This window comes from Corvus moneduloides, chromosome 3 (assembly GCF_009650955.1).
Source record: "Corvus moneduloides isolate bCorMon1 chromosome 3, bCorMon1.pri, whole genome shotgun sequence".
In the NCBI taxonomy this organism is placed as follows: domain Eukaryota; kingdom Metazoa; phylum Chordata; class Aves; order Passeriformes; family Corvidae; genus Corvus; species Corvus moneduloides.
The window spans coordinates 85009890-85034964 of NC_045478.1; the positions used below are offsets into that span (position 1 = coordinate 85009890).

The 25075-nt window shown below is 39.3% G+C and overlaps 1 long non-coding RNA gene across 1 annotated transcript; it reads left to right on the forward strand.

Annotated features, from left to right (window-relative positions):
• The first annotated feature begins 12 nt into the window (after nt 1–12).
• Nucleotides 13–23769, forward strand: LOC116441044. The gene is made up of 3 exons (XR_004238856.1): nt 13–119; nt 17374–17543; nt 19759–23769. It is a non-coding gene; the product is annotated as an uncharacterized LOC116441044 (long non-coding RNA).
• Nucleotides 23770–25075: the final 1306 nt, after the last annotated feature.

The window sequence follows — 25075 nt, forward strand, 5'->3', positions numbered from 1 at the left end:
GCCCCGCCGGGTGCCGCCGATGGCGTGAGGGGAGCCGGAGCGCGGCCGGGGCGGGCACGGCCGGGGAGGTCTCTTCGTGCCCCGGGGCAGGCGCTCACCCCCCGGCAACAGCTTGTAAGGTAGTGGGGTTATAGACGCAGGCACGCGTACGTATCCATATGGAGTCTGTCTGGGCGATTGCCTGTGGAAAATCATCGAAGGGGTCAGGTTAGAAGGGACCACAGTGTATCAGCTGGTCCAACCTCCATCGTCCGACCTCCTTGCTCGAGCAGGGTCATCCCAAAGCACATGGCACAGGATTGCATCCGGACGGTTCTGGAATAGCTCCAGTCAGGGAGACTCCACAGCCTCTCTGGGGAATTTGTTCCAGTGCCCACACAGTAAAGAAGTTCTTCCTCATGTTCAGGTGGAGCTTCCTGTGCATCAGTTTCTGCCCATTGCCTCCTGTCCTATTGCGGCTCAGCACCTCCGAGCACAGCCTGGCTCCATCCTCTTGGCACTTTCCGGTGCCACTCTTCAGATATGTGTATGTCCTCTGTGGAGAACCCTCTGGGATCCCGGGGAGGTGCAGGCTGAGGTGCCCAGCCCTCAGGGCAGGCAGGTCAGGACCATGCTTTGGTCTATCCCGCATCAATTTCAGCACTTGTCCGAACACAATGTTGATAATATTAAAATTAAAATTCCTATTATGAGATTTTGTGCTTCTTGTTTTCAGGAAAACCAGTAAAGTAACATTTTCTGTGAATAAATAGTTGCTAAATACAATTCCTTATTAAAAGGAAGGAATATTTTGCTGTCTTTCTCACCTCTGCTGGTTCCCCCAATGTGCGGGGTTTTACCCTTGCAGTTCAGTTCTAGGAGCATCTAGAAGCTGCAGAAGGTATGTGGCAGGAGTACCCCTGGCAGGAATTAGTGCACTCCTCCCTGGCACTGGACTGATTGTTACTGCTGATGTAAAAGATGGTTTGGGATGTTTGTCCATTGCCACAGACTTGCTGAAATCTGCTGCTTAAATTTGCTTCCCTAAATTATTTGAAGAAGATACATTTATTTCTCAAAAAAACCAATATGTTTTGTTTGCATCTAAGGATATCTTCTGCCAGATGGCTCAAGGGGAAAAAAGTCTTTGCAGGGCTGTGTAGTGCATATTCAAGATTTTAGCATAATGCTGCTTATTATTTCAAAGCAGGAAATAGATAATCAAAATTTCTGTTACAAGAGTTTTCAGAGAATAACCTTCAGCATTAACTTTTTTCTGAGAGTGTAAGAAAACTGTCCATATGAAGCGTGCTACCGTGGTATCTGAGCTAGCATATTTAATATCACCTTACAAGATACCTGTGCTGCTGTATTGATGCAGTATTTGTCTTCTGTTGCAGGGGTTTTTTTCCTAAAGCATTTTGAAACAGATGATCTCCTTGTGGACTACCAAAAAACCCTGCTACCTGTAAAAAAAAAGATTCTGTAAGCTTCAAATAATTAATAATAACATAGATTTGTGAGCTGCTGTTGGTAAAAGCTGCTGTTACCTGATTTTTAAATGGAACCTCAATTCTGTTTGCCGGGTCTCTGGTACTGCTGAGGAAAGAATCAATTGTGTTGTGTGCCATTTTTGAGCAATAGTTGATTTGCTATTTGAGGAGTGGGGAAAGGGGAGGAATTGTTGACGAAAATCCGGCTCATTGGTATACCAGGATGAAAATTTGCAGGATTGTGCAACCAAACTTCTGCAATTCTAAGAAGCATATTTGATGCATCTGGTGAGAAGAGGGGAGACGCAGGGCTTGTATTAGGGAATTCTATCAGTTTTTCTTGCTTGGGGTCTGTAAGTTCAGTCAAGCTATATCCCACTAACCTCTTCATGATTCATCATATTTAAGGTTACATCATCTTAGTTACAGTATCAGAAACTTCAAGTTCCTTGGAAGCTTGGTGGCTCCCAACAGACATCAGCTAAATGTTCAAACTATGTTCTTGACTTTTGCTGAGAGTTAATACCAGGCCCTCACTGTAAGGAGGATGGGGTCCCTCAGAAGGCTCCCAGCATATCTACTGCTTTTCCAGTTACATTTGCAATTTAAAAATAAACTTAGACTTGTAGTCTCAGGGTGACAAGGGCAGAAGAATGGCAATTATTACACAGCTGTTACAACCTCCTAGCAGGATATCTCAGGCACAGGGACGGATGTGATGCTTGACATGGACTGTAGTTGCTTCACTGCACTCATCAAGCAGCTCTGCATCCCTTGAGTCTCTCTGACCACTTGGCCAACTTATGCTCTTTCTTCACCAAACCCCAAAGAATGCAGTCACTGGGCAGTCAGTGAAGTGGAGGTAGAAAAGCTGCTCTTCAAATGTGCTAAAATAATAGAGGCCAGGAAATTCTTCTCTTACTTACAACTTTATAAAGCCGTAACAGGGAGAGTTAGTGTAGGCCACTGCACAACAAGAAAAGAAAGAGTGATTCAAACCACTCTTTGGGAATGTACAACAAAGAACATGGCCAGTTGTAAATAACCCAGGACAGCTCTTCTCTAGTATTGTGGCAACTCTTCTAGAAGCTGACATTAATCTTCATTAATGATTTGGAAAATACTATCTATTAATATTACTGTATCTCTTTTTGTATGGTATCCAGGATCAGTAAATGACTAGACAAAGAGGAAGTACGTCTCCAGTAAATATATACTGTCTGTAAAATACAGCTGTAATATTTGAGGTGCAGTCTTCCCACTCTTAATGGGTTAGTTTTTCTAAAATTTAGCCATTTAGTAGAAAATCTATTGTCATTCCTGATGTCCATGAATAAATATCTGCTGACCATTTTGCAAATGTTGTTCTGTTCCTTCTTTTTTCTCTTTTTTGTCACATCAGAACATATCTCATCTGAGCTTTTAAAAACTGATTACTTGGTTAGCAGAAATTTTCTCTGCCTCAACTACATAATATCTGTGAGTTTGCAGATGAAGAAACCAAAGCTTATGTGGAAATAATTCAATTTACTGTTCAACAAAAGAATTCGGAAATTACTCTTTCATTAAATAAGCATGTAATATCTGCCCAAGTTTGCAAAGTATTTAATGCCTTCTTATATGAGCTCATACAGAATCATTATCTTATGATGTCTTATTTTTTTGTAAAGCAACATTTTCTGTCTTTGCTAGCTTCAAAAGGAGAGAAGGATTTAAAATGAGATTTAAAAAAATATTAAATGGCTCTCATTAATTGGATTCTCTTTGTTAGTCCGGAGAAAGAAAGCCAAACAAAATTGCTTCCAGCCACACTACACTGAACAGAAATTTTAGCTGAAACTGATAGAATATTTTATTGAAGCTCCATGATAATTTTAATCTCTTCAGTGCACCCACAAACATGGTTATATTTTTGAACATAGAGTGTGCTTGGTTAGCTGTAAGCAGAAATATGTTTTTGAGATTATCTCGCATTGAATAAAAGAGTGGATAGTTCTGGCTCTTGGAATGCATTTGTGTCACAACCGGTCATGGTGGCTCCTGCTGGGACATCCCTGTGGGACCGTGTTGGCATGAGAGTGGTGGGTTCATCAGAAACACTGATGGTGACAGGCAGCAAACAGTGGAGGGGTGATGAGTTCCGTATCTGGAGATCCCAGCTGAATCCTTAATGTATTGTCTTTCACCAGGGAACAGTGAAGCTCTTAGATAGTCAGCTCCAATTGTGCTTGAAAATCACTCACAGTGATGCTTTTTATGTTGGGCCTCCAAAATTTGGGGCATCTCTGTGACTTTTGACTTCAGTAACATTTGGTGCATGACTTAGGGAGTAAGGGCCATTGGTCATTCCTGGTTTATATGTAAGATTTGGTGAGTTCTGTGGATGAAATATGGGATGTCATGTTAATTACAGAATATTCCATGTGTTTCAGCAGAAAATACCAGCTATGGGTTTGTAACTATTTTTATAAGAATATAGCAAGCAGTTCTCTTCATCTTTCTGTCTTAGATTGTTAAAAACATGAGCTCAGTTGTTACATGATTAGACACTAATGCATTTTATGCAAATTGGATTCCAGGATTCTTTTAGATCTACAGAATAGTCACCAAACTTAGATGTTACAATGTACCTTCCAGTACAATTCTTCTAAGTAATTAGCATGAAGGATTTAACTTTAACAGTGGTATTAGCTTAAATACTCTGTGGTAATTTGTAATGAGAGTAACATAACAAGGAACATTCTGCTTGATGAGAAAAGTATTACCCTAAAAACTTCCCTTTACTTACAGCTTTGCCAAAGAGCACAAGTACCAAGTTTGATGTTTTCTATTTGGAAAATGTCCCTTAGCTTGGACTTCTAAGCAAACGAGGTGCAATTTCTCTTTTTGTGAACACAGGCACAAAAATGTTTGTTCCTGTATTTTCTGCACTTTTCTGAAATGTGTATTTTGGATGAGGAGGTGTTTAGTGATTGGGAGTGTGGTGCCCTGTATGTCAGAGAAGTACTTTTTGCCATCACAGCTTGAATTTGTATAAGTAAAAATTCATTATAGCTCTGCAGTGTGATAGAATTATAATAATAGAGGAATAGAACTTCTGAGAACCAAGTGTTAAGGCAGGAGGCCTCAAATTCTGGAATTGCCTGGAAAAGACAGAAATCCAATTGTTGTAGTGAATTTAATCTAGATAATCACTTGTGCAATATTTATGAGAAGTTAATGTTTTATGGTAATTTCAAATATAAAATTGGACAATACAGGACATCACTGTGGATGCTGTTGGTCCTCCAAAGTTTGAGGTAGGCAAAACTGACTGCAAATGTTAGAAGTTGCAAAGAAAAAGGTTCTAGTAAAATAAATAACTAGATTATGGTGGAGGGGAAGTAGATGGAAAAAGAATATTCACACTTAAAACTACAGTAGATCTCAATGTCCTTCAGCAACCAAAAATCTTCCCTGAAATGATTTCTCATATTCTCCATAATGAGTTTCTCCCTAAATCTTTGAAATTACTAGCTTCTTTGAGGATTATCTGTCCTGGCAAGAACAACAATAAGATAAATGTTCTCTTTCAAAACCTGCCTCAACACGCTTGTCAATATTTACTATATATTTATAACTTGACACAGTGAAGGATTGATGAGATCATTACAGTGGATTAGGATGACTCATTTCCCTGCCCTTCATGACTGCTTCTGCTGAGCTCTTTACTTCTCCTGACTGCCCGAAGGAGAAACTCTGACGTGTTCTGAGCAGGCTTCCAGAGAGCTGGAAGAAATCAATCCATTCTTTTACAGTCCTTGAAGTTGTCCAAAGGATTCTTCAAGTCTAACAAATTTTCTGTGTACTACCAGCACTCAAGTTATTTTTCATTCATCTTGCAGTTGTTAATCATTAGACTCCACAAACATTAGGAAATCTGTGTCATTCACAATCTCTTACTTTCCACTGGCAAAACTCTTGGTATCAATAAAATCAGGCTTTGACTTTCACTGGTAACTTCTGTACAATCTTTCAGATCCTATGGTAAAGTGAGTGGTATCATATTCCAATCCTCTTCCAGGTTTCTTGTGGCTAGTAGGATGAAAATAAATTCCTGTAGGTTTTCCAACTGTTTTGAGCAGCAGAATTATGCCTTATTTTTGTGGTTGCAGGAAATTCTTTCTTCTTTCTGATATTGTGAGTTTAGGAACATTCTGGAAGGCTTATGACAAGAGAGCAGACTAGAAATGCGTATGATGAGAAAGCACTTTTTATACCTACTGTGTGCCTGAACTCTGCTGATCTATTTATACATCCATTCTGTTCAAAGACTGACTGTAGCAATCATTAATGAAAATAGATAATAGTAAGGGATTAGCCCATGTCTACAGGTTAATTTTGTTCTGCCACAAAATAAGCTGCAGGATGTTATGATCATGCTAGAGCAGGAGGGTAAGGAAAATATTCAACCTGTTCACCTGAAAGAAAAGCACTTGCTTTAGATTTATGTTGTATCTCAGAGGAAGAGCTCTTCTTGTTCAGCTTTATGAGTAAAAAAAATTATTAACAACAAGACAGTTCTGGTTTTTAGTCCTTATCTACTCTGAGTCTTAGGATATTTGTCTGAATTGCCTAAGGCTCTTTTACACTGTATAGTACCTCTAGGTTTCCTGATAAAGAGTGATGTAAAACAAATACAGATATTTTACTAAGGCGCAAAAGTTGTGTAAGTCCAGATTTGTGGTAACAAATTTAGAAAAGAAAATGTAAAAAAAACTTATGAGAAAGTTGCTAGAGACGTAGGAGTAGAGACTCTATTAAGAGCTGGAGGATACTTTTATCTTTGTATGGATTCACACAGAGCACAAATATGGTGGTGGCCTGACATCCCAGAGTGGCTTTGAATTGTCTGAATCACAGAACTGCATCATAATGACTCATTCTCATTGCATCCTGACATCCCAGCTGGGAAAGAACTGCTGTCTCTCCCTTGTAGCAATTTCGGTTGGCACATTTTTGTTTTCTCCTCCCAATGAAGTTTTTGTCCTAACAGACATCTACAGCGGAGCTTCCCTTCTTCAAGAAGACAGGCGCTGTTTTGCAGGTGCAGTAGGTCATTTATTGCTCTATTAGAAGCAAGTATTCACTCCTCCAAATGGAAAAGGAATATAATATCCTACCTACTACTTCTGGGGTCTTTGCTATAGCTGAATTCCTTCCAATGTCAACACACAAGAGGATAACACAAGCAGAATGGCGATTTGAACTGTTTGTACGTGCCTGCCCTTTACAGATGTAACATCTAAACCCTTTAGAATAAAGATGCTAATCCTTATAAAACAATCTTGCATACAGCCACCAAAAGAAAAGCCTTTCTAAAATAAGATGATCAGTCAGTGCTATGAATTCTTTTTATTGAGTTCCACTCAGATCAGAACTATCCAGCCTGGGATGAACTGATAGATATTCTGTGATTTTTGCCACCATACATCAGTCCTAGATTAAGTGAACCAGGAGTGGCACACAAAGAGTAGATCCTTCACTGACTGTATGTCCTTCTAATCTCTCTGGATGTGGATGAGGCACTGTGTTTGCAGGGCAGATCTCCAAATTTATGCTGAGGGCAGGGGGAAGGGAACTCAATACATCCTTTTTCCAGAAATTGTGATGATTTTTTCCCCCTCTTCATATGCTTGTCATCCTCTATAACCTTGGTGACATAGTGGGTGATCTGTCCTTCCACAAAGTCACTAGAATTGTCACTCGCTGCATTTTTCAGAAGGACTTTTCAGGTGAATGTTAGTATTACCGCTAAATTCTTGTCAGCACACTTGGGCTAAGAGCATATGACTTAATGTCTGGCAAAAGTCCTACAGGATTTGCTTCTGAAAATTGATAAGCCCTCACAAGTTGAGGAGAGGTCAGGGCAGAGAGGCATAATCAAGTGCCCTCCTGAATAAAAGCATCCTTTCTTAGAAATATGTGTTGGGTCTCTGCAGCTACCTGTGTCTTGACAGTGTTCTTAGACCTTCTTGTCCAGACCTTTTTTTTTTAACATAATGAAGCCATGCCTTGACTCTTCTTACCCAGGAAATTGAAGCTTAGGTTATTTTATTCAAATTTTCCTTTGGAGTTGGCAGTAATTCTAAGGCTGAGCTATAGATTCATCATTCCCATGCTGGATGCTCACATGTCTTTTCAACCTTCAATGCAGATAATTTTTCCTTTATTGTCAAATAATCCTTTTTAGAATCTATTTGTAAATTCTCTTTCACACAGAGCTTTGTTGAAGTGATGAAATATATTTTTCATTTATGCATTACATTTTAATGATTAATTTTTTTAATTGCTGAAATGAAGTATGATAATTTCATTGAGGAAATTTCCAGTTAATGTGTCATCACAGGATCTGTGCTCAGAAACAAATAAATTTCGATTTCTTGACCCTTAGGAACAGGTGTATTTGTTTTGGTGTTTTACTGACAATGGATAAAGAGTTAGGGAAACAGAAGGTTCTCTTACATTTCTTAGCTTATTTCTTTCCTGTTAATCAGTAACTCTCAGGTTCTCTCTTTTCTTCGTCAAATTCTGATATTTTCTTTATGAACTAGCTTGTGAAAAAAAGAGTTATGATGGTGTTGAGTCAATAAAGAGAAGTCTTAGAGGAATTCATAATAATCTTCCCATTTGTAAAAGTTGCTATAAAAAAGACACACAATGTTCAGCACACACTCGGACTTTTGTGGTCTTCTGAAGCTGCAAGCTTTGCCTAAGTGATCTCCGAATGAAGGTTTTTCCTTGTGATTTTGTCTCCTCTGAAGTTTTTCTTTGAGCCATGAATCCCCATGATATGAGATGGCTGCATTCACATTTTATGACGATGAAATACATGTTGTACAGAATCTGCTGGCATAACTTCCATCAGTACAGACCTTTCCTGGTCTGCTCCATTGAAGTTGTAGTCACGAAAAGGGGAACAAGATCTGTCATGGATGGTTGTGATCTGATAAATAGGCTTAAAACTGTGTCCCATTTGCAGTGCTGCTCAATCATACTGTAAGCCTTTTTAATGTTTTTAGAAAAATTATTCAAAGCATTTAGTCAAATGCTTCACAAAAAGACCCCAACAACAAAAATGACCCTTTCCTGCTCATCTTCCTCTGCTGTTTTAGCTTGTTATCTCAGTCCCCTCTCTGCAACCAGGCAGAGCCCTAAAATGAGTAGTAAGTCTCATTGTGGGAATGACACCTGCATGACCTTAGAAAGACCAGGCAGAATTAAAGCTTTGATTGGAAATGGCTGCTGCTTTTTCTCGGTGTTTTTTTTTTACAGTTATGTATTATTCAATCTTAATGGTGTTTCATCCACTGAAATAATGTTTTATTACTCTTCTATAAACTTAGCAATGTAAGCAACCATTGTGTGTTGCTTTCCTTCTTTTCTGTAGATAAATATACTTTTTAATAGTTGAATTTAGTTTGCGGAGTCGACATTGAGACTGGCTGGTATGGAGCCAGATTCTGATAGCATCACAGTGTGTTACAGGTCAGGACTTAATTTAGTCTGGCTTCTAGTGTGGATGGATTCTCCTCTAATGTCATCTCTCTGCTCCTGACATAGAATAATAGCTAGTTCTATTTACATCTCATTTTCAAGCCACAAAACTCCTGCTAGTACCAAAAAGGTAACAAAGGCACAGGATAAAGATAATGCCCTTGCTATAGTTCAGTTGTTTCTGGAAGAACAGAGGTGGTGTTGGGGACTTGACTTTTGTCCCACTCTCTTAAAAATAAATAACGGTAAGATAAGGGTTTTATCTCTAAGTCACCTAGTTAGTGTAGCAATATGTGTTTGTTATGTTGTGAAGCCCTCCAATTTCTAACTTAGAATGGTTTGTGTTGGAAAGGACCTTAAAGATCATTGAGTTTAAACCCCATGACCACAGGCAGGGACATCTTGCACTAGACCAGGTTGCTCAGGACCCCATCCAATCTGGTCTTGAACATTTCTTATTTAAATGAATTACTTGCTAAATTTCTGAACTTAAAGGAATCTGCTACAGGTATTTATTACGTGCAACTTGAGTTTTGCAGAGCCTACTGGTCCTTGTTAGAGAAGTTATACCTGGCCTGTATTTGTAAGCAATATTGTCTCTTTTTGGTTTTAATTGTGTTTTCCCCCTTCTTCTAGTTCCTTACCTTTCCTTGCAATGATTTTTTTCCTTAAAGACCTTCTTGGCAAAGTAACAAAATGCATTTTCTGTGTGTGTGTCTCTCTCAGTTAATAAGCCATACTGTCCTCCATTTCTGGCAGTCAAGTTTCTGGTGTTTCCAGGTTTATAATCACTTAGCTGGGAGCTCTGCTGCTGGTTTTGTTTTGTAGTATTTATATTATCTTCTTACTGCTTATTGGGATTTGAGCTTTATACGCATGGGATCTTTAATCACCATTTTTTGGCATCTTGAATTAATTTAAACAGATGAAAGAGATCAATAGGTAAGGTCTTAAATATCCTTCATAGCCAGATGCTCCTATATTTCGTGTGCCGAAATCTTCCATCTGCTGTCAGGTTGACAAATGAACTGAGTTCTGAATGTGTCCCCTGTTTTCTTTAATGGCTGAGTGTTCAGAGATTCCAAACTCTGCATTCTGTCTCTGCACTGAAGTGCATAGGCCTAAGCACAGGGAAGCTTCATGTTTATTATATAGTACATATCTGATTTAGATATGTAAAATAGTTAATTCAAATAGTTCATTTTAAAACATTTTAAAGTAACTTCAGACAAATTCCAAATGCAGAATCTTTTAAACTGCTCCAGACTTGCACAAGTGGCACTGGGGAGAGGAAGATGAGAAGCTTATTTCACTAGCTGGCTTTTGAACTCTGGGACTGAAAATGTAATTTTTTGTCACCTGTAAATGTAATTCTTTTTCCCTAGCATTATTTGTTGAATTTGGACAGTCCCACACCCAGAATGTACAGAGGACCTGTTGTCACTGTATAAAGCCGGGTGATTGTTGACGCATAAATTGGAAGCTAATACAGCACATGATAGCAAAATTTAAAAGACATTAGAAACTAATTTTGTCATCATACTACTAGAACAATGGTTGTAAAATTCAATACATTAGATATCATAAAGATTTTATTGTTGCTTAATGACTTAGAAATACAAAAAGAAGTAAATCCCACAGGTCTAAGCACAGCCAAAATCTGTGCCAGCATCCAATTTGGAAAGATGCCATTTAGCCTCCAGGAAAAAGTTCTGCCAGAAGCTTGTACTAAGAGTGTTCAGACTCACTGCCTAAATAAATAGGCAGTAGACTTCAGAGTCTATTGGATGATGGTGACACAAAAATATATTAACCAACCCTAATAATGGGATAATACCGACATCTTACTCCTACACGTGACTGAAAATAAACAGAACACTTTACATAAGGGGGCAAAAGAAGTTCTCCAACCCCTTTAGTACTGTCCTTATTAGCCTGATTTCCTAGGGAAAACCAGTCTATGCAGCCTTGTCTCAGTGACTGCCCTCCGTTAATACACTCAGAAGGCACTGGCATCGTTCAGCCAAACACAAACAGAGGCATAACTTGTCTCTGAGATTATTAAGTTTTTTCTAGGTTTGTGGAAAAGCTGGATAGATAAGGAGAAGAGAAAGATAACAGTCATAGTTTTGATCCTGCATGAAAACTTTTGTATTATTATGTAATAGAGAACTCAGCCTTGGGAGGGTATGAGGGGTGTGGGAGAGGGGAACATTAAATGCCCTAAGAGCAGAAAAAGCTTCAGTTGTAGTCTGCAGTCAGCTGAGGCACAAATCAGTTGGAGGCCACGCCTGACCAACCCTTCAGTATGCAAAACTCCTGTTTTAGTTGTGTCACCATTATCCTTTACATTACTGCTTACAGCACACAAACTTGGAAACTGTTTACTTTTCCCAGTAAATTTTTCTGTCTCTTAAATTCTCTTTGCATAACACAGGGGCTTTTTATCCTTAGACCTATCACTGTTTTTCCTGTGTCATGGCATCCATGTTACATCTCAGCTAAATTCTGCTGCCAGTGGCAACGCAAGCCACTGTCATCATTCATTGTCCTGCATTGCAGTTAGTGATATGACTTTATTTCACAACCAGCTTACATGTAAGTCTTCTTTTCATCAATAAAAATGTGCAGCTTAAAATATCCACATTCCAGTTCTAAACCAGAATTTGTTTCTATAACTCATGCTGATGTTTTCTGGGGAAGAAGAGGAAGATGATTCTGGTGTACAGTGATTTTCTTTGTAAAGTTCTCCTGTCTTTGTGGCTGTGGTGTTAATCACTGTCAATACACTCCAAGCATTCTAACATGGGGAATGCTTTGCTACAGGTTACTATCACAGTCCGAAAAAAAAAAATTCTAAAAAAATACTAGCTAAAGTGAAAACGTGAGAGGGAGAGATGAAAGAGAAAGGCTTGACATTTTATCTGTTGAGTCAGATTTGCCAAAATCCTTAGATTGCAAAGTAGACAATGATTTTCTTTTGGCATCTTTTAATTTCACTGGGGATGCAATATATTATTACTGAAATACTATTGATTGGCAACAGGACTTAATAGGGGTGTATGAGTAAGACATGTAGCATTATCTGTGATCTTGCAGTTTATCATTTAAATAAAAAAAATTGGGAAAAAATGAAATAGTCCCATAAAACACCCTCACCACACCTGCCTCTGCAAAGGACAGCTGGATATTGCCATTAAGTTCTGTATATTTCAATGAAATCAAAATTTAGTGCTACCACAGGGGCACCTTCATGGCAGTTCCCAGCTGCAACAGCACTGGCTGCTTCCCTCTCACATTTAATGCTTCGTTTGGACCCAGAAACACAGCTGTGAAATCCTGGAACAGAGCTTCTTTAAGAAAGGCATTCCTGTTTCTCACTATGTAACAAGTCACAGTTTTTAAAATGCTGATGGAGAGAGCAAGGCTTCAGTCTCTGAATGACTCAGGTTAGAATTTTCTTTTTAGAAGCAATGGTAACAGATTAAAGCCAATCAGAAATAACCACGTTTAAAGGATTTTCCTTCAAACATTTATTTACAAAGCTTTCTCCCAGGCATCAGAGCTATGGTGATAGTGGAATTCAAGTATAAAATATTTTGTGTTGTTGCTTTTCTGTAAAACCCCCCCTAAAGCAAATTATAAAGCATAAGATGTTACCACTCTTCAGCTGCAAAACTTGCACAACTCCTAAATCAGTTTGTAGCTGGCAAGAATGATTCTAGGTGACACTGAGTACTTCTGAAAGAGCCCACCAAGAACTTGGGGCCAGCCAGGCTTTTCTTTTCCTTGTCCTTTGTACAGTAAAAAGCATCAACCATGGCCAAAAATAACTGCAAAAAAAAGATATACTGTGGAAAACTCCACAGTCTCTTGAGGCTTCATAGAAAAACCATTTGCAAAATATGACAAAAATGTGAGTTAGGTGACTTGTTTTTCTTTTTTCAAAAAACCCAAACCCAGATATCCCTCTTTTGGTTTTTTTGTCATCCTAATGAGTTTATCTAGACACTAAAAATAAAAGCAAGATACATTCAAATACATATATGAGCAGGGAATCTAATTCAAGAGAGAAGAATAGTCTGAGACACAGAGAAAGGATCAGCTCTTGGAAATAATGACCTCCCAGTACTTCTGCAGTCTTCATAGTTTCCCCTAGACATGAGTGAATTCACCGCTTTTGTAATTTGTAACTTTTTCAAGATGATGGAGTAAAATATAATTGCAGTTTAAATAAAGCCAATGTTAAGGCTAATGCAGCAGCAGCCTGCAGGGGTTTTTTTCAGCACTCCAGTGCACTTCATGGAGAACTGGAACACTTCATGCTCCAGTTCTATTGTAGTCAGATACCTGCTCTTGGAACATTTTACAGATTTCTCAGGTAGAATATCTGCCTTTGAATTCTCTTATGGTTTTTGCAAATGAACCTCATCCTTATTATTGAAATGACTAGTTAAGAGGCAAAAGATGTGTCTCTGACAAATACTGCTCATGGTGCAGGACACTGGTTTTACGTATAATTGTGGCAGCCAGTAGATTCAAATGTGAGAAATTTGGCAAGTTCAGCACAGGATAATCTTCAAGCTGTGAGCAGCTTGGATGAAGCCACAGGATGAAATAAAACCAAGAATGATTTATCTTAAATGTGATTCATCTGCATTCAGTCCATGTAAGAAGACAGTGACAGTTTTTTCTCTGATGTTGACAGTGCAGTTCAGTGCCACCAGCGTGAGCTCAATTTTTAAGCCCGTATGAATAAAGGATGCGGTCCTTTCTTTTTGAATTTCCAAAGCTGTGTTGTTATTTGTTCATATTAGGGTTGTGCCTCTGATAGATCCTGCTATTCCACTCAGTGTGCAAACACAGCATAGAGGTTTGTCAGTTCCAGGGAAAGTCTGATTTCAGCTCTGCAATCAAACTGCTTTGCTAACTCATTGCTTGGGAAGTAATTTCATAATTTTTAATGACCCATATTAAAATAAGGACCAGAAATCTTAACCACAACAGAAGACTTGGGTAGCAGTCCTTGCTATGGGGCTGGCAGGCAGCCGTAAGTGCTGGCTGTTCCTTAAGGCTGGTGAGGTGGGAAAGGAGATGCTGGGGACAGAGCTGGCAGGGCTGGGCCATGTCCCCCACAGCCAGGGCCCACTGCCCACAGTGGCTGAGCAAGGCAGACCCACAGACAAGTCCAACCAAGTCAAGATCATTACAAAAACTCACCAGGTCCAAGGTCAAGCCAGCCCAGGGGGTCAGTTCAACAGAACCCATGGCTGTAACACAGCCAGAAACCAACACTAACTCAGCTCAGCTCAAGAGTAATAGTCCCAGGCTGTGTTGGCTGGGTTTAAATACTGCTTCTGAGCCCGCAGGAAGAGGGGTGTATGGAAGCCCCAGGTGGGGCTGTCAGGCTTGTTCAGGCCAAGGCCTATCAGTGCACCGGGGGTCCTGATGGGAGCTCTTTAAGTGTTTAAGGTGGCAAGAGTTGTTACAAGATACACTTGGAGATGCTGTGGAGAGCTGATGTAGTAAAAGGCAGAGAAAACAATCTTTTCATAAGTCAGCTGTGTAAACAGCTGCATCTTGTCAGATTTTATCTTTTTAATGAAAAGATCTGAGTGCTACATAAATATCGGAAATTGCTGCAAACCCTCCATGTATTTACAATCAGGACATTGCAGGAGCTGTCATGGTAGATCCTGGAAAAGGATGAAAAGAAGAGTGCTGAGAAGTGGCATTGCAGACAAGCCTGGAAGGCTTTTGTTTTAGTTTGTCCATAATGCAGTGTGAAAGATAGATGAATGTGTTTGTGGAGGAAAGGGTAAACAGGCAATGGAAATGAATGTTGCAGTACCAGTTTACCTACATGTGTATTAAAAACTCTAGTGCCTTGTTCCGGAGGTGATGAATAAGGGGAAAAGGTGGACATATAAAAGGTCTGATACACTGCTGTTACGGATAAGGAAAACAAATATTAAAGGTAGCATTTTATGCTGAGAATCACGTTTGGGAAGAACCTCCATGTAAATTGTGGCAGCTCTGCTGGTAGAGGTTAAGTACTGGGACAACAGGTTCAGTGGTTGACCAAGACTCCTTTGAAGTCTGCTTTATTTCTTTGGAGTGCAATAGAATTTTTCAAGCAAATGAAACCTAGTCTATGTTCCTTCTTCCCTCACAAAATTTACATCCTTTTCTCTAAAACACCTCCTATTTGTCTTGGAATAAAGAGCATTTCAGCCTCATAGCTCAAAACCAGGGCAGATGGTGCCCTTGCAGAACTTAAATAAGATCTCGGCATGTTGTCACCTCTAAGTGCAGTGGTTAGAGCAATTCTGCAGTGCAGTCACTGGGATGTCAAAAACAGAGAAAAGAGAAATTTTACTTCAGCAAATGCTGCATAGAACAGTTGCAAATTGCTTAATGTTACTCTTTGGCTTATGGTAGTGCACCTGGCAGAAATTATTAGAGAGAGACATATATACAAAGATTTAAAAAAATAAACGTAATTGATTTCTGCATGTAGTAGGTTGAGGGAATTAGAGGGAATTCAATATATCCATAGCTGGCAGGTTTAATTTGTCAGCTTTTAGCATGAGTTTAGAGGGTAAGAGGCCTCAGTATTACTTTAAAACCCATACCACCTTTATCAACGTCAAGGAGTACAAAAGTTTGACTACTCAGTTTTCTTAAACTAAACACAAAGTTGACAGCTACAGTCTGTTCCTACGCTCAATGCAATATGGAGAATGTGTGCATACATTTTTCTTCATTTATGTTACTGCTGTCATTAACATTTAAATGTGACATTAACATATTGCTGAATCAAATAATTGTTTCAGTTACTGAACTCCATTTTATATTTTCTTCTTAAAAGGGGCAGAAAGGTGAAGATCTTGAATAATAATGCAGATGGAACACATTTAGGGTGCCATTTTAGGAAAAAATTGTGAAGATTTTACTGTTAACCTAGGAAATCCTGTATGAGTTAAGAGAATTGGGCATCCAAATATAAGTTTGGTCCTAAACACTAATTAAATAGCCTGGAATGAAGGGCCTCACACTACCAAAAGAGAGCATTTTTTTAAAGACAGAAGTCAAGCATTGCATGAGCAGGGAGAATATAGAAGGGAAAGAACAATGCAAACTTTGGAAAAGATGATAGTTGTTTTTGCAGTGAGAGCAAGATAAGTGAATGGGATAAGTCTATGAGTTGATAAAGGGAGTCATGCAGGGAAACAGCACTTGAGAATACAGTGTTTGAGTTTAAAATGTTTTAGTGGGAGGAATTCATAATTGAGTCAATTTTTTTTTTTATATCTGATTCTATTTTGAATCTCTTGAGAGTCAGAGGTATAGATTATACCACCCAGATCCTGACTGATTGCTGCCAAGGATTGTTCTCATTTAAGGTGGCATCCTCCAAGATGCCAGGGAACCAGTATGCAGCTATAGATTAACCCCTTGACACTGCACAGGAATCTATTTTCTTTCCCCTGTATCAGTATTGACAAATTAATGAAGCTCATCAGAAGACTAGAGACTGTGTCATACTTATCAGAACAAGGCAGGGTTATTTCATTTGATTTTGCTTTCCTGTCATGATCAGTGAGCTGGCACGCAAGTACTACTATGGAAATACAGTCTCCCTTTATGAGGGTGAGAACAGAAGGAAAAGGGGAAAATAAGATTTATTGTCCCCAAGGTGGTTGGTTTTTATTTTGATGTGTGATGTGGGAGGCAGTAGGATTCCTGGACAGCATGCAGAAGTATGGAAAAAGATTTTTGTTTATTTTCTGTGTGTATTCAGGAGGCTTTACTGGTGATATTTGTTTGATTTTGGGGTTTTTTTGTTTGTTTGTTTGGTTGGTTTTGGTTTGGTTTTGGTTTGGGGTTTTTTTTTCCCTATAGTGTGTACTGAGGTTTTCCCGGTGCAGGGCCATGCTAATGATATGCCTTACCCCAAAAATGTATTTCAGAGTCCATCTAGAGGAATTTAAAATTGGTGAGCTAATCAAGCTGAATAAAAATCAATAAACATGACTGGTAAAAGAATTAGGTTGAATTCACCAAGAAACTGTCTTTCTGTAATAAATCAAATTAGTTTAAGGATCTATTAAAATATATACACAAATTTTTAATTCTTTTTTTTTTAAACAGAGAAGGAAACTGAAAGTTATGAGGTAAGTTTGAAAACGGGCCAGGCAGAAGAGCTGAGGCTTCACTTACATGAGCAGCTGAGCTGGCCGAACAGGTCACTGCCTCTGAAAATGAGAGGTCTCAACACCCTACCCTCCTGCCTTGCTTCCATCCACACTGCCCTGTGCATTCCTTGGAGGCTGCAGTTCCTGACAGGTGTCTCTTTGTTCAGGCAGCTTCCTGTCAGGTTGAGGACTACACTGTCGCAGCGATGGCAGTGTCAGATGAGCACCAGAGCTCAGCTGGCAGCTCAGCTCTGGAGTGCTGGAGACCACCCCAGTGGAAGCTAGGTCAAGTCAGGCCACGTCACATGGCTGTGTGCTCTGCTTCAGGATGAAATGGGTAATTAAAACATTTGTGTTAACCATTGTGCTTAACATTGTACAGAAATTTTACATTTTACAGAAATAAACCGCCCCAAAAAATTGCTTCTGCTTTAGAGTCAGGCATTGAAGCATAATTTGAACATGAAAAGAAACAAATAATGAACAAACCCATACTTTTGAGTGTTAATTCTCTTTTGCCCAAAGTAGGTGTTCTGCATGATGGTATTTGTTTCTTCAGGGTGTCTGATTTCTGAGTTAAGATATAAAAGTCTTACGTACAAAAACCTGGCTTTAAAGTTGCTGACTGGGAAGCTGAAAGAGCCACAGCCCTGTGGGACCCATTTTAAGAACAGGATAAATGCTGAGGGGATATCCAACCTTCCATTTTATCTGTACAGGAAATAGATGTTTTAAAGGGGACTTGCTTTTTCATTGCAGCTGTTCTGTGTGGGCTGTTGCACACCTTGGATTAGATCAGCTGTGTGGAAAGAGAACTGCTCTGCCTCACCCAGCAGGGCTGTGGTTATACATGGCTACGTGGCTACAGCAAGGAGGAGGTATTAAAGCTCAGTGAAACAGATTTTCAGCTGTTTCCCCAGTTTGTTGTTCATGTTTTCACCAAAGAAATAAAAAAGAGCAAATAGAAAAAAAAAAAAAAAGTTTGAGCCAAACCAAAATTGGTAATTTCTTCCAGAGCTTGACTTGAAGTCTTACAGAGAGAAATGGGGAGTGAGAGCTTTGACTTCTAGGTTTGGTCCCAATCCTTCCCTTTTCCATGATGCCATATACATATATTTGTTCTACCAGGCTGCTGCACGATATCAGAAAACGGTTGCATTTTGGTTAAGGTATAGGCTGTAATTCAGACAAGGTTGCTTGCTTTCGGAGGGGAAGAAGTAAAATTCTATTTCTCTTTTGTACTACTGCTTCGTTGTTTGAAGATTCTTATGCACACAGCCAAATGAGATGCAAAGCTAATTTCAGTTTAAAGAATTTATGTGTTCAACTCTATGTGCCTGTACAAATGGTGAACATGAAGCCCTGAGTTTCAAAAATTGTGCTTTAAAAAGGGGAAGAAATGAAAACTTGCAATGTTAATTATTATTTTAATCATCTTTTACAAACTATTAGCTGGAGCTTGATTTTTATTCTAGAAGGGTTTTGGGTTCTTACTGCACCATTTTTAAACTGTGTGTATATTTTTGTAGTCTGTAAAAGTGTGTCTGTGTCAATACAGTATTTAGGTCTATTTAATGAAAATTAAAATCAAATTTTACTCGTTAGCAGCTGACATCAATCATGTCCCCTCTCTCCCCTCCCCCTGTCCCCCCATGACCTTTAATGCTAAACCATGTTCCAAAAGGAAAATTTATTGTATCACCTATTTCAATTCTCTGACATCATCCCGTCATGGCAATGAAGTGATTTACATGGAAAAATGTATTACCTCTGCTTTTAGACAAAATGAGTTTATGATGATTAATGGTTTTAGTGCAACTATGTGGAAATGGCCGACCTTTTAAAAGTGAAACATGACCTATGCTCAATTTTCCTCCTTATTTTCTTCAGTTATTGTAAAATGGTGGTGGTTGTGAGTAAATTAAAATGTAGAAATTATCTCTTGTAACTGAAGTAAGCTATAAATGCTGGGGTATCCATGGTAACATCGCTACAGAACTAGAGACAAAAGGGAGAAAGCAATCAGCTTGAAGCACAGAGTCTAAGCTACTGTGATGGCAGGGGACTTGGATCACATACTCCATAAGAAGTCAAAGTCTTCTGGGAAGGCACATGTTTAGTTTGGGGAAGAGCAGGCTAAAGGATGATCACCCCCAGCTGTTCCTCCTGCTCACCATTCCTGTGACTATATAACAGTTGACTTTGACTTCGGGCAGAGAACTTAGAATACAGAATGGTCACATGAATGGCGAAATATTATTTTAGCAGGAAAGCACAGAGCAAATCATCTTTTCTGATGCATGTCTTAAAATGACACTTGAAACATTTCCTTTACCTTCATACAGAGCTGTATTTTCCTTAAATGTCATATAAATAACCAATAATACACCAAAGCCTAAACTGAGGAGATGATGCTGAATAAGAGCTCTGAAATATTTTCTTTGTGTATGTTAACTGAACTAAAACCCAAAGGCCATTAAGGCAAAAGCTGTTAAACTATGGAAAGACTTAAATTCAGGAAAAATGTAAATAGTGGCATTTTTTTTTTCCAGGGGCCATATGGAACAAAATCACTCTGCTAAAAAGAAGGCAGAGGTTGAGGTGAACCCTGCTGGCAATTTAATCTGCATGGAGACTTTGCATCAGCCACAAGATGTAATATTTGAGAATGAATAGAGAATAATTTCTGTATGATAGATCAACTACACTTCGCTTTTGGACACTTAATCCCAGGCTGTGATGGATGCTGGGCACTGAGCACTGTTCCGCTGCCTCAGTGGAGCCTTCGTGCCTTTCAGTGTGTTGAAATGTGTAAAATGAACTATCAGGGAAAAATGAAAACTGGATGAATTTACATTCATGGCTTGTCCTTAGTGACGTTGACTGGACAACTCTCTTTGAGGGCACACTTGGCAATGGAAAACAATGTGCTGTTGGGTTCTGGCATGAAAATGCATTTGCAAGTAAAGCAAAAATGGATTTAAGGTAGTGATTAAAAATACACAAGTCATACTAACACTGTCAGGAAGACAGCAGTATCACAACAAGCATTTTAACTGTGTTATTTTCATTCAGATGATTAATCCAAATCTTCCATTAGGCATACACTGAATTTAGCATTCTACTGCAGTTCTCTATATGCAATCTAGAAGTTGCAGCACTGTCCCTCATCGATTTCTGCTACCAATACAGGCTCTTGAGAGCTCTTCAAGACAGAACTGTCTTTCCTGACTTACACAGTTGTTTGTCAGGAGCCATGAACTGTTGTTCTCCTGTTTTTTGTTCAAATGGCTTGGCTTTCCCTCCGATACAAGTTATTGATGTTCAGTTCCCTGCTGTGTGTTGTTTGTGCATCTGGCTATTTGTTTTCTAACATGAATGATTTCCTTGCAGGGAGAGCTAGAAAAGAGTGAAAGGAGGTTTAACACATCAGTAGGCAGTGCAGATACAAAAGGATATTTTGTTCTTTGGCGTACCTTTGCTTCAGTCACCGTTTACTCTCATCAACAGCAATTGTTTGAGTCTGGGTGTACGTAGTGTACATTTGTAGTGTTGCTTGTTTTTCTTAACTAAGTGAAATTTGTATGGAGCTAAATCAATAGTTGGATGTAATTTCCACCTTGTTTTCCCTGTTCTGTCAGATGGCTCAGGTGGTCTCTACTAGACCCTTCATGTTGCTGAAATCTCCCAGGGACCTGTACTGGAGCAGTGTTTCAGTGTCTGTGTGACAAGCCTGCACACTGTTGCCTTTAGTGACCATGAGGCAACTGGGAGATGTGTTGAATTGAATCTGATTTTTTTTCCCTAGTCTAAGGTTTCTGCAATGCTCTGGGACATATCCAGAATCCCACATGCTATGGTAAAATTCAGCCAGCCAGATGGTCGCATGATTTCTCTTGTGACTGCTGCTTTGCTGGAGGCCAGCCCCTGTGAATTTTATCTATCACATCAAGTTTCTCTGGTTGAAACTGCCTCAAAATACAGTTGAGATTCGCAGAGTGACTATTTGGTAGCTGAGAAAATGGGTCCTGTTGGCAAGCATGTAATTTCCTTTCCCACAATCCTGCTGCTGGCTGTTAGGTTTTGATGTCACCTCCATTGCCTCTTGAATCACTGCCACAGTATATTGCCAGCAAACAGCTGCAAGGTTTTCAGGACAGCCTGAACTGTAGCTATAGCCAGGATGGAGGCAGGGACTCACATCCTGCAGACCATTCCCAGCCATTGTGCACGGGGATCTGGCACCCTGGATTCCCTAATGTGAGAATGCTGGTGCTTGCCTGGGCTGGTTATACATATGTGATAATGGTGGTCTTGTTACAGCCTGAATTAACCCTGAATTACCCACTGGTACCCCTCCTGCAGTGTTAAAGAGTTGCTGTTGTAGTGCAGGCTTAGAATTGTGCTGCACCAGAATCCAGTTAGGTCACCTTCTTATGAGCTGCTTAAAAGACTTGTAGAAAGAAGTTTATTATTGAAAACTCTGGAATAAACGAAGACATTTTGACTGGAAAAGTTCTGGAAGTTTTTGCACTGATGTGCTTATTCCTAATTTAGGTATGGGCAAAGGTTTTCTGTGGCTGAAAACGTAGAATTTCAAGGTGAGAGAACAGGACTTCTGGACACACCCAAGCCACTGCTTAGGAGTAGACTGCAAGACATTTTCTGTTGGTATTCTGTTTCTGAATCACATGCTTGTGATCTTAATGATTGTGTATCTTAATGAAAACAGAAAAGATGGAAACTCCCCCCCAAGTTTTTCTTTTCCCATTTGCTCTCCTGGTAAATAAGAAAATCCTTAATGAAGCAACACACAGTCTTTCCAGATGGCAATCTGAATTTTTTTATAATGAGATTTTTTAGTTTGCTTTCATTTTCCAGTTTGTGGGTCTTACTATTTTTTTAATATGTGTTCATATGTTTGTTATCAGTGACCAGAATGTGGTCATTTTCTACTCACAGAGCTTTATGCAAAGAGTTTATGAACTACTGAAGGCTTTGTGCATGCCTGTAGACGTGGGCTGATAGGTGAGGAACAGGAAAATGAATGGAGGTGCAGGACAAAAAAATCTAGTGGAGAATGCAGTAAGTGGTTAAGCTGAGCCTGGAGCCCAACAGTGGCAACAGGAAAGTGTCTGCAGGTTTTTAAATGCAGTGAGACATGGTATGTTTGAGAAGCATGTTCCTCGTGAAAACCACATCTGACTCATTGCTCTAATACCTCAGTAGATCAGCCTGCTTGTTATTTTTGCAAATACACATCCCTACTTGGTTTAAGTATAATTTTGGACATTACTCTTGTGGTTTAACAAATTCTGTTCCTGTGCAAGCCTCACCATAGTTGCCTCATTCCTAAATGTCTTTGAGGGTGGCAATAACATGCCTTTTCATATTCCCAGATTTTCTTAGGGCTCTGCTTGCACTGGTTCCCATCAGAAGCAGGGCTGTTAGATGCCCTGCATGGTCTCTGACTGACAAGGAACCCACTTCTTTCTGGACTTTTGACTAAACAATCTTAAATACAAAATTTTGCTGTGTGGATTACAGAAATGTTCCCAGCTCTAGCATTTGAAGATGATATTGTATTGTTAAATAATACAGATAATATAGGCACTCTTAATGCAAAGTTGTATTAATACACCTGGAGAACCGAGTGGACCAGGTTATTTTTTAAGAGCCAAAACTTCAGGTCTGAGTCAAGAAGACCACAGAAGAGACTGTAGCCTGCAGAGATGACAGGTCACAATATGCAGAACTCTCTCAATCAAGACAGAGAATTGTGGTTTGGGATTTGTTCTCTGAGCCTTTATTAATCACAGGCAGTGGTGAGATTATTTGGGAGCTCTGCTAGAGTAACTCAATGGCTAGATAATGTATTTTCTGCATTCATGGTTTAGGAGAATAAAACAATGGCAACAACCAAATTTCTGGAGAATTAAAATGTTTTTACCTGTGATTCATTTTAGTAATTGTGGAGCTTACTTTTACCTCCACTCAGCCCAGTGTATTTCAGAATGCTCATTGCTGTGATATAAATGCTCAGTTCCTACTGATGTTCCTACTGATGTTCCTACTGATGCTGTCACTCTCTGTGGAAAAGGAGAGGGAAAATAAAGCTCAGGAAACTTTTTCAAGACAAGTAACTGCCAGACCAGATGCATTTATACATAGATAGATATGTATGTGTGGCGGTAAAAAAACCTGAGAAACAGATATGAAATACCTTCTGCACCTTGTACTTGTATGGCAAGACAGATAAAAATCTGTCTCCTTTACTTTGAAAAATGCTTTTAATTTCTGTTTTCTGTACAGAGAGCTGACATTCCAAAGAGGTGAGTCCACTTGGTGGTGGTGACTGGTTTCTGAAGAAATAAAAAAGGAAACCCTTTTAAATCACACTAATATAAAGGCAGCATGGAGTTATAAAATGAAGACATGCCTGAGGAACTCCAACTAAAAGTCTAAGCCTAAATAATTCTCCTTCACAGGGATCAGAATAACATAATATATTCTTGGCTTAAATGTAGGTCAGCTGGGTTTGTGTTCAGGTATTTATGGGTATACTAAATAAATCAGTAATATGGCTGTTTGCTTATCAAGTTGTTTTCCTCAAGATGTAAAACAGAACATTTCTTAAAGTGCCACCAGAAACATTTTGGAGAAGAAAAGTAATGGATGACATGTCTGGAAAAAAAAAGACCATTTTGTAGTAATGTTTTCTTAGCAACATGATCCTGCCAGAAACTGAATGCCCTATTTGATAGAGCCATCAAAAGCAGTATAATACATTTCCTGTGTTACATGGGAGCTTTCTCCTTTTTTTTTTTTTTTCCAAGCAAAGAACAGGCACTCCACTGCTGCTAAACAAACCATCCAAGCACAGCACTGGCACATGCACACTGAAGCTCTCTAGCAGCGATCAGCAGCCCAGTGCCTTACCTGTGTCAGCATGATTTTACCTGTGGCTGCAGTAGAGGCTCCTCACCTGGCTGGCAGAGGTGCACAGTATCTACCTTGAGCTTATATAAAAGATTTACAGAAGAAAAACAGTAATAAAGCCCAACCAACACGGCCACACAGGTCACTGCAGATCCAATCGGTCTATAGTCACACATATTTTATTCTGCTTTTACCTAAACATTCAACATGTAACTACTGGAGTGAAACTTGGAAGATGTTTACAGCTTTCTCATGTTTCAAATTTTCTTGTTTTATTTTTTCTTTTTTTTCTAGATTGTCATATTTGTTTTTTTCCTGTATGGGAGTGGTAGAATTACAGAGGACCATTAATCTGTACATTTATACACATCTTTTACTGGGAGGAAATTCTGGAGGAAACCATCAAATCCTGCAGCAGTACCATCATTCCTGTCTGTACATGGAGAGTGCTGCAGAACAGAACAGTTGTTCATGTGCAGCAATCAGTGGAACAAGGGCTTTGTTCTCATGGAGCACAAGGTCTCCTCGATTGCCAGGCTGTTTCCTCTTCTGTAGACACTGCAGTTGCACCAGTCAGAAAAGCTTGGCAGTGTTGTCTGTGAAGCACCAGGAAACACTCCTGCCTTATTACTCTGTGGTGCATTCCTCCTCTGGCAGAGTGGCTACAGCAATTCCAATGGCTGGTAACATCCCACACTACACTGCACAACTGTAGTGTCAACAGTCAATCCTGGGCCAAAGGCAGCACCAAAAAACATGGAGTAAAATTCCATAATGATCTAACTAGCACCTTGCTGCCCTTTGCACTTTTGAAAATAACTTCTGTTGATTTTTAAAACATTTTCTACGAAATCAGCTTAACAGTTAAAAACACAGGACTTAAATGGATGGTTAGAAACTGTCATCTGCACAGGTTTCTATTCACTTTCA